Here is a 10,723-nt window from a genome sequence, read left to right as displayed (position 1 = left end):
AGTGCTGTTGTTTTTTTCTTGGCTTCTATTAATTAATCTCATTCAATCAATGGCCAGATGCAGAGCTAAACAGAAATTGGAGTGTAAGGAGTTTTGTTAATGAGCAGAAATGAGCAGAAAGCAGGACGGAAATTGCCCAAGTTCTGTGGGTCTATCGCTGTGCTAAGCTGGTAAGTCATTTTGGCACAGTAAATGGGGTGAGGGACAGTGCTACTTAGAACATAGAACATATAAACTGGTAGGTACCTTAGAATGCAGGATATAGAATGTCAGAGCTGGAAGAGACCTTAGGACATAGAATATGGAGTATTAGAGCCGTAAATGTTTTTAGAATATAGAATGTAGAATGTCAGAGTTGAAAGGGACCTAGGACATAGAATATAGAATGTTAGAATTGTAAAGGTTCTTAGAATCTAGAATATAGAGCATCAGAGCTGGAAAGGACTTCAGAACATAGAATATAGAATGTTAGAACTTTATAGAAAACATAGAATACAGAATGTTAGAGCTGAAAGTGACCTTAGGACGTAGAATATACAATGTTAGAGCTGTAAAGGTCCTTAAGGGCCCTTAGAATATAGAATACAGGTGTTCTAATAGTAGAACATTCTATGTCCCAAGGTTCCTTTCACCTCTAACATTATATGTTCTAAAAGGTCTTAGAACATAGATTATGGAATGTGAAAGTTAGAAGAGACTTTAGAACCAAGGACATAAAACAGAACATCAGAGCCAAGGGTCCTTAGAATATCATGGAGTCCAACTTCCCTTATTTTATATAGAAACGAATTGAGGGCAAAGGGGATGTAGCTTGCCCAGCTTACATAGCTGGCAATTGGTAAAGGACGATCAGAACTGAGGTCTTCTGATTCTTAGACCAATATTCTTTTCCAGTCACTATGCTACATCCCAAAGCCTGTTCCCACCCAATTTCTTACAACATATTACATTTTCTGACCCTAGTAGGCTAGGGCTATTACCCACTTTTGATAGATAGGGAAGCTGAGTCTAGAGAAGGGAAGAGATATGCAAAAGACCATTTAGTTAAGGAAAGAACTGGGAATAGAACCTGAATCTCTGGATTTTTAGTCCAGGATTTCTTCTATAGGAACTTTATAACATGACTGCTCACTTTTGATGGGTAGCAGAGGGGAGAGGTTCTTTGGCCCCTAGTCTTCAAGAACAGATTCAGCCTCTCAGCTGGGTTGTTCTCTGCTCTAAGGGGGGAGATATAATTCACTGAGAATCATAGAATCAGAGATCTGAATCAGAATCCCATCTCCAACATGTCCTCTGTGGAGTCACCCACCTTCTGCTTAAAAGATCTTTGGCAATAAGGAAGAATCCACTACCTCTCAAGTCAGCCCAGTTTCACTCTGGACAGCTCTTGTTAGAAAGTACTTCTTGAAATCAAGTCTCTAGCTGCCTCTTTGCAGCTTCTAGCCATTGCTTGGAATTGTGCCTTTTGTGATCAAATAGAACCGAGTCTAATCCTCTTTCCCTGTGACAGTCCTTCAAATACTTGAACACAATTATCACATCTCCACTGAGTCTCCTCTTCTTGGACTGAACATTATCAGTCCTTCAATCAGTCTTCAAATGGAATGTTCACAAGGACCTTCAAATGAGATCATATTTATAAAATGCTTAGCACGTTCCTGGCACATAGTAGGTGCTTAGTAAATGTCTATTCCCTTCCCCTCAGGTACTTTATTGCATTCTCATGCCAGCATCAGACATGTAACAGGCTAGGGTTCTCTCCTTGATCACAGAAGCAGAACCTGAAGCTATCTCCAAAGTCCCTCCTAGTTCTGACATTCCATGTTCTAAGGTCTTACCAGCTCTGACATTCCATGTTCTAAGGTCTCTCTCAGCTCTGACATTCTGTGTTCTAAGACCCCTCCCAATACTGATATTTTATTCTGTTCTAAAACTATTCAGTTCCCTGAATATGAGTGAACTGATTGATACACACAGAGCCTTGTTTGTCCTTTGCACAACACAGAAATTTACAATGAATGCTTTCTGAATTAGACCAAATTGTAGACATTAGAGGTCATCTGCTCCAACATCCTTACCTAATAGGAGAGGAAACCAGGGCCCAGAGAGGGGTAGTGACCTCCTAGGGTCACACAGCCAGTTACAAACATAGCTAAGACTAGATCCCAAGTCTCCTGAAGCCCTCCCTGTCCATTGCTCTTCCATTCTGATGCTTCCTTGAGAAAAGTAATATGGGGCAATAGAAGCAAGTCTTACAGTCAGAAAAATCTGGGTTCAAGTCTCACCTCTACAATGCATATCATCAAAGTGACCATGGGTAAATCACTTACCCTTTCAATCGCCTTAGGACAATGGTGTCCAAAGGATGATCAGCTAATGACATGGGGTAGAAGAGACTCACATCTCACTTCTCTACAGTAGCCAATTGTAGCTTGCCCCCATCATCCTTCACTCTTCCCTTTTCTTCACCTCCTATCCCACCGGTTCCCAAATCTTGTTATTCCTACTTCTCTTACTTCTCTCACCCTTCCTTTTCACTGCTCCCATAGCCATCACCCCAGATTAGTCCCTCATCACCTCTTGCCCGGGTTATTGCACCAGTTGGTCTCCTGATTAGTCTTCCTGTGTCCAGGCTTTTCCACTCTAATCCATCCTTCACAGTTGACCACATGATTTTCCTAAAACCCATGTCTGACCATGTTACCCTTTCCCTGTTTCCCCATTCAATAAACTCCTGAGGATCCCTATTGCATCTAGGTTCAAATAGTATTTCATCTTTATCTTAGCCTCTTAAAATTTTTTTGTATAAATTGCATAATATAATTATTATGTACTATATAATAATCAATCTAATTTATTATATATGTAATTATTATATCATCTATCTAATTTGTAAATTAGTGAACCTGTATATCTTGAGGGGTACTCAATTTTTTTTTACTGATATGGATTCATAATCAGAACATTTTGGATACCCCTACAACTCTCAAGTCAACATTTGTTAAGTGCCTCCTATGTGACAGGCACTCACTGTATTAAGTGTTTAGGGTACAAAAAAGCCCCCAAACCAGTCCCTGGTCTCAAGAAGCTCACAGTCTAATGGGAGACACAACTTGCAAACAACTGTGTACACACAAGACCTTGTTACCTACCTTACATACTTACATATAGACATACATTCCATTCCATAACTTTTCCCAATCTGCTTTATTGGAAGAAATTTCCACAATGAATATTCCTTACACCTATGAAATCAATCCAGCATCCTCCTCCTCTACCAAAAAAAAAAATTCTGACTTGTCCTCGAATACTGCGTTTGAATAGGCACATCACCCCCAGAATTTTCCAGTTTCTAGATCTGTGGGTCTTATGTTGTCAATCAAGACTTTTAACTACTGGTCCTTTCCATTTCACAAAGGTTAATATGCCTAAGTGTTTCCTGGTTGTTTGTATAACTGCTTCTAAAATAGCTTTTAAATATAGGAAGTGTGGGTTGGATTTTCACAAATGAATACGATACTTAAAAAAAAGCAACAAACCCAACAACCTCTGTGTTCAGAATGACAATTTAACTATGCAAATAATGTCAGGAAAGCTAAAATTCAGAAAGAAGGGAGATTCCTAAAAATATGCTGAGAAAAACCAAAAAGGCTTTTTCAAAAATCCCATCTTCAAGACAGGAAGACAACCACAGGAGGGATAGCCTATTACTTGAATTCTGATGTGAGGTTATTCCTAACATCAAAAACTTTAAGTGACTCCCTATTGCCTATCAGATGAAAAAGCTAGGTCTTGATCCTGTCATTCAAAGTCCCACAATTTGGCAGAAACCTACCTTTCCAGCTTTATCTCACACTACTTCCTCTCATGGGCTTCTATTCAAGTCAAGTTGGACCACTCAATGTTCACTCATCTCTCCTCCTACTTCAGACTAGTTCTTGTGTTTGGGATGGGGTCCCTACAAGGCTCTACTTGGCGAGATCCTTCTTTGCTTGAGCTCAAACTCTACCTCCTCCATGAAGCTTTCCCTGATCCCCCAGCTGTGCAGGTACTGTCCTTTTCCTCCCTCACCTCCTCCTCCTCCTCCTTCTCTTCAGGTTTCCTTGTGACCTCTCTCTGAATCTCTCCTTTGCCCCTATCACATTCTTTCTGGTGTCATGCTTTTTGGGTGTGTTTACACTGCCTCCTCCCATTAGATTATAAACTCCTTGTCCTGTTTCTACACTACGCCAAAGGAGAGTATCCAAAATAGATTTCTGACAACAATCTTTCTAACTTTTCTAATCTTTTCTAACCTCATGAACATAGTTCTTTGTCTTGCTTCACCCTTACCCAAGGTTTCCCCTGGGAAATCTCAACATGTAGAAGACCAGTTATCAATGGATAACTGGGCCAGGAGTCAGGAAGACAGGAGCCCAAATTCAGCCTCAGATTCTAGCTGTGTAACCTAGGTCAAGTCACTTAACTTCAGTCTCCCTCAGTTTCTTCAATTGTAAGATGGAGATAATAATAGCACCTTCTTCACAGGGTTGTTGTGAAGATCAAATGAAATAATATAGTACTTTGCAAAGTGCCTGGCACATAGTAGGTGCTCTATAAAATGCTATAATATTACTATCTACTAATCAAAATAATAATAATACTATAATACTACTAACAACCATCAAAATGACCACCACCACCACCATCATCATCATCATCCTCATCATCTTATATCCAGACCTCCATAGAGGTGGGTAAAAGGACCCTGACATCCATACAAGCACCAAAGATTACAATACGTAAAAGGTGTACAGCAGCCTTTTTCACCCCATAAAGCATGCAGAACAAACACAGCAGAACTACAGTAGCCCATAAACACCGATGGATTGTTCCTCCCTCTCTGGTGAGCTCCCCTCCCATAACTCTCTCCATCCTCATGCACACACCTCCCCTTAGTGGTTCAGATTCATAGTACCATTCTCTGGTTTAAATTCCCCTTGAAAGGGAAGGGAGTAGTCTAACCTTCTTATGTTTGCCACCTTCACTCAAGGGACCTCTATATGTACCCAGCCTGACAGCTGCTGTTGTTCAGTCTTCTTTCAGGCATGTCCAACTCTCTGTGACCCCATCTGGAGTTTTCTTGGCAATGGTACTAGAGTGGTTTGCATTTCCTTCTCCAGCTCATTTTACAGATGAAAGAACTGAGGTAAACAAGGTTAGATGACTTATCCAGGGTCACATGGCTAGTAAGTGTCTGAGGCCAGATTTGAACTCAGGATGATGAGGAATGAGGAAGATGAGTGCCACTGCACCACCTAGTTACCCCTCTCAGTCTGACAGTACTATCATAAGTGCTTGTATTTCTACCTAGGAGGGAAAAAAGACTTTGGATTTCTAGAGAGGCAACCCTTCCCCTAACACTAAGGTGACTGACTCCCTTCTCTATCCTAGGGATCCATTCTTATGGTACTATGGAGGTAAGGCCTCTATCCTTTTTTTTTTTTTACTTGAATACTTTTAAAAATTAATTTATTAATTTTCGATTTTCTACAATCGCTTCTATAAGTCTTAGATTTTCTCCCCCTCCCTCCCACCTCCCTCCCTGAGATAGTATACAATCTTATATGGGTTCCACACATATATTCTTATTAATCACATTTTCACATTAGTAATGTTGTATAGAAGAATTAAAACGAATAGGAGAAACCATGAGAAAAACCCAAACAAAGCAAAACATAACACAAGAGAAAATATTCTGCTTCATTCAGCATTCTAATTCCATAGTTCTTTCCTTGGATGTGGAAGGCATTTTGCCTCAAGAGTCCTTTGGGAATGTTTTAGATCCTTGCATTGCTGTGAAGGGTTAAATCTGCCAGAAAAATTCCTCGCGCACTGTGGTTGTTACTGTGTACAATGTTCTCCTGATTTTGCTCCTTTCGCTCAGCATCAGTTCACATAAGTCCTTCCGGGCCTCGCTGAAGTCTTCCTGTTCATCGTTTTTTATAGCACAATAGTATTCCACTATATTCATATACCACAACTTGTTCAGCCATTCCCCAACTGATGGGTATCCCCTCAATTTCCAGTTCTTGGCCACCACAAAGAGAGCTGTTATAAATATTTTTGTACATGTGGGGCCCTTTCCCATTTTTATGATTTCTTTAGGATACAGTCCTAGAAGCGGTATTTCTGGGTCAAAGGGGATGCACATTTTTGCAGCCCACCTTTGCGCATAGTTCCAAATTGCTCTCCAGAATGGCTGGATTAACTTGCAGCCCCACCAACAATGAATTAGTGTTCCAACTTTCCTACATCTTCTCCAACATTTATCATCTTCCTGTTTTGTCATGTTAGCCAATGGGATAGATGTGATGTGGTACCTCAGAAGGCCTCCATCCTTATGGTAGTATGGAGGTAAGGCCTTCACCCTTATGGTACTATGCTAAGGACTCAACCTCCTCTTATAGGAGGGATGAACTTGGGCCTGCACAGTCTCTGTAACTTGTGGTAGTGGATGTGGGCAGTGCTTCATGGCCCATAACATAATTCAGTGTCTTGCTGCCCTCTCTTGCTGCGGGACCATATGTTCAGTGCTCTTATCTCTGAGAGGATGATGTTACGTAGAAGTTTCTTCTCATCCTAGAAAGCTGGATCCCCAACTTCTCCAGGAACATAAAATTTTCCAGGAAACTTCCTCTCCTTTATCCAGGAGTTTGAAGTCCCATCACTTGGCCATATGTTGTCTCCTCTCCTAGGGTCATGTGGTTGAAAACATGCAAAATCTCAGCATGTCCCTACTTCCACCTTTGTGTGGCTGGGTCCAAGATGTTTGTGTGCCTGCCACCTTTGTGTGACTGGGTCTGGGGAATTCTGGTTATTCTACCACTGCCCTAGGTACTGCCATCACATGGGCTCAGAAGGACATGATGCTCTGGTATCTCCCCCACACATACAAACACCAGGGACCAAAGTTTGCTCTCAGTTCTCTAGTGTCAAGTGTCTCTGAATTGTCCCTAAAAAGATGAGGGGAGGGGACTTGGAAAGAGCTGTTAACTTTCTTTTGTAGGCCCAGAACAAAGGGATGATTCAGGAAAAAAAAAAGAAAAAGAAGTCTAAACTGGCCACATTATTTCCACTCAGAAACTCCACCACTCATCCTCACTGAGTGCCAGTGGGCATGTCCACACCCTCCATAGAGAGATGTTATCAGATAAAGGCTACCCTTCCTAGCACCTCAACAAACTGATCAGGAAACTTCCCTCATTAAGGACCTACAAAAGATTCTTTGACTTTCAGTTTCTCTCATTCCATGATTCTAAAGGGCCTATCATACTAAGATTCTAGCATTTTATGATTCTATGATGTTAAAATTCCAAGATCACAGTACTTTGAGATTCTTGTTTTTCTGACTTTCTATGAAGTCTTCAGAAATGCCAACCCTCCCCTCTCCTCCATGACTGGGCAGCCCTTGCAATCCCTAGCATTCAGTATAATTGATACTTCCTTTGTAATGCTATGTATTTGTAGTATTTCATGCGTTTAAAAACATGATTCTGAGAAGAGGTCTATAGGCTTCTTCAGACTGACTGCCAAAGGGATCCAAGGCACAAAAATGGTTAAGAAGCCCTAAGAAAGACTATACAGTACAGCAGGGGAAGTAATATATAACGAGACTGGAAAGATGGGTTGGGGACAACTTCTGAAGGACTTTAAAAACCAAACAAAGGGGTTTTTATTTAATTACCAGTAATAGGAAGCCACTTGAGTTTATTAAGTAGTGGAATCACATGGTCAGATCTGTACTTAAGGGAGCAGAGAGAGAGAGGCAGAGGCAGAGACAGAGACAGAGACACAGAGACAGACACAGACACAGACAGAGACAGAGACACAGAAAGGAGAGAAAAAGGAGGGACAAAAGAGACGGGGGGAGGGAGAGAAGGAGGGAGGGAGAGAGAGAGAAAGAGAGAACATAGTGGGTCAATCTGCTATAGAAATTGGGAAGGAATGATATCAAGGACATGTGTAGAAGGGCTGACTTTATCAAAGAAAAAGACCACCTCATTTTCCTTTCTTCTCCCCCCAATTAATAGTATTTTATTTTTCCAATCACATATAAAGATAGTTTTCAACATTCACTTTATAAAATTTTGAGTTCCAATTTTTTTCTCCCTCTCTCCCTAAGATGGCATGCAATCTGATATAAGCTAACATGTACAATCATATTATATGTATTTTCACATTAATCATGTTGTGAAAGAAGAATCAGAACCAAAAGGAAAAATCATAAGAAGAAAAAAAACAAAAAAAAAAAGAGAGAGAAAATAGTATGCTTCAGTCTCTATTCAGACTCCATTAGTTCTTTCTCTGGATATGGAGAGCATTTTCCATCATGAGTCTTTTGGAGTTGTCTTAGATCATTGTGTGGCTAAGAAGAGTTAAGTCTATCAAAGTCAGTCATCATACAATGTGACCATTACTGTGTCCAGTGTTCTCCTGGTTCTGCTCACTTCACTCAGTATCAGTTCATATAAGTCTTTCCAGGTTTTTCTGAAGTCCCCCTGCTTGTCATTTCTTATAGCATGATAGTATTCCATTATATTCATATACCACAACTTGTTCAGTCATTCCCCAATTGATGGGCATTTGCTCAATTTCCAGTTCTTGGCCACCACAAAAAGAGCTGCTATAAATATTTTTATACATATGGGTCCTTTTCCCTTTTTTTTTAGGACCTCTTTGTAGTAATGATATTGCTGAATCAAAGGGTATGCACAGTTTGATAGCCCTTTGGGCATAGGAACACCTCATTTTCAAAAAGGAAATGGGAGATGATGTAAGGGGGTTTGGAGACTGAGAAGGAGTAAGTGGGATCTCATGTCAAATGACTTTAGCTACACAAAATACAGAATCCCATTGTTTGACAAATGAACTGATGAGCAGACTTTGACAGACCTATCTTGACTTTTTCGGAGGTTCTGCTGAGCCCAATGAGCAGACTTGTGGGCTGGGCTGATAAACAGATATCAAAACATCTGCAGGAGCCAATGGGCCAGCAGACAGACATGCCACAGGCCAGCGAAGAGGGTCACTTGTTGGCCAGGTACTCATGGCCATCTCCCCATGTTGAGAAACAGAGGGATGATGAGAAACAGAGGGTCAATAAAGATAGCTGGGGTACTTTCTACGTCACTGAGTCACCTCTGCCATGTTGGGTCCAGTCACCATAATAAAGCAAAAACAAGGATGGAGGACCCCTAGTTAGCATCCTATGATTAAGCAAGTGAATTTATAATCTGCAGTTAGCAGCTCTGTGACCTAATATATAGAACTCATAATCATCACCCCTGTGGAATCATATCAGACTGGTTAACACTGATGAAATAAAATAGGGGGCCAATCTATCATACATGGCAGTAATTTAATAAATGTTTGTCATCTTCTTTCTCCTACATTTTTCTACAACTCTACATTAGCTATCTTTCTTCTGCCCCATCATTTTCTACCTTCAATCATACTCACTTGTACACAGGTCACATCTCCACCCCAGTAGACAAGTAGAGGCACTGTGTCATGCCTTTGGTATCCTTAGGGCTGAGCACAGTGCCCCAGAACTTCATACATCAGACGTTTCAGAGATGGTTGAATTGAATCAAATTTATAATGCTTCTTATCTCTTTCCTCTGTCTCCCTTCCTCAATCTTGAAGAATAGCCTTCTGTTTGCAGCAGCATTGTAAATATGGCCTGAAATTCCAAGACTATAAGACTCCCTCCCAGCCCCCAGAGCCAAACTGGAAATGCAGAGCTCATAATAGAGAAAAATTTCATCTTTACGAGCCACTTACTTGACTACTCAGACTGTCTGCCTCCTCAGTGGGAGCTGGTTTCGGGGGCAGGAGTGAGGTGTCTGATCTCCAGCAGCTCTTTTGAGGTGCATAGAGAAGGTGATAATCCCATATCCGGATTCTACAAGTCAGAAGAGATAGAGAGAGGTAAGGAGTTTAGCCCAGGATAGAATACTAAAGAAGTGTGGTGTGGGAGGGCAACCTGAGGAGGAGTGAAAAGGCACATGACTAAGAGAACCCTTGTTGGGGAGGCTGGGTTATCATCCCACTAACTCTCCTGCATCTGTCTGGGACCATTGATCCTTTCTCTCTACTAGAATGGGCCCATCTAAGAACCCTTGAGTACTTGTTATGGGGATCAGGTATGGTCTTGCAACTGATCATTTCAGGAAATGAGGAAAAAAATAAGTTCCATGAAGGCAGGGACTGGTTTTTTTTCTTTAAAAAATGTTCATTTTAACTTAATTTAATTTTTTTGAAGGGGGATTGTTTCTTAAGTAAATTTTGTCTCTCCCTCAATGACATTCATAGTACTCTGCATATAGTATTTAATAAAGATACTTTAAATGAAAGATTGAAGAATCATCAGATCACAGATTCTAGGATATGAATGCATGAATAAATTTTCAAAGGAATATCCTGGAAATTGTCTTGTCATAAAGATATTTCTGTACTCACCTCAAACAATAAAAGGCTCCTAGAACTCTGATCAATTCAAGAATCAGTCATGATGTCAGAAGGCAATGATGAAGCTGGCCTCCTCCTTTTTGGCATAGAGGGGGTGACTAGAAGAGCAGAAAGGTGCATGTATTTCTAGACGTGGCCAATGCATTAATTTACTTTGTTTGATGGCATTGATTTGTTCCAAGGGGAAGTTCTATTGGTGGTCCAGACGAGG

The sequence above is a fragment of the Notamacropus eugenii genome, chromosome 5, assembly GCF_028372415.1.
Source record: "Notamacropus eugenii isolate mMacEug1 chromosome 5, mMacEug1.pri_v2, whole genome shotgun sequence".
In the NCBI taxonomy this organism is placed as follows: domain Eukaryota; kingdom Metazoa; phylum Chordata; class Mammalia; order Diprotodontia; family Macropodidae; genus Notamacropus; species Notamacropus eugenii.
Note: the sequence above shows the minus strand (reverse complement) of the source record.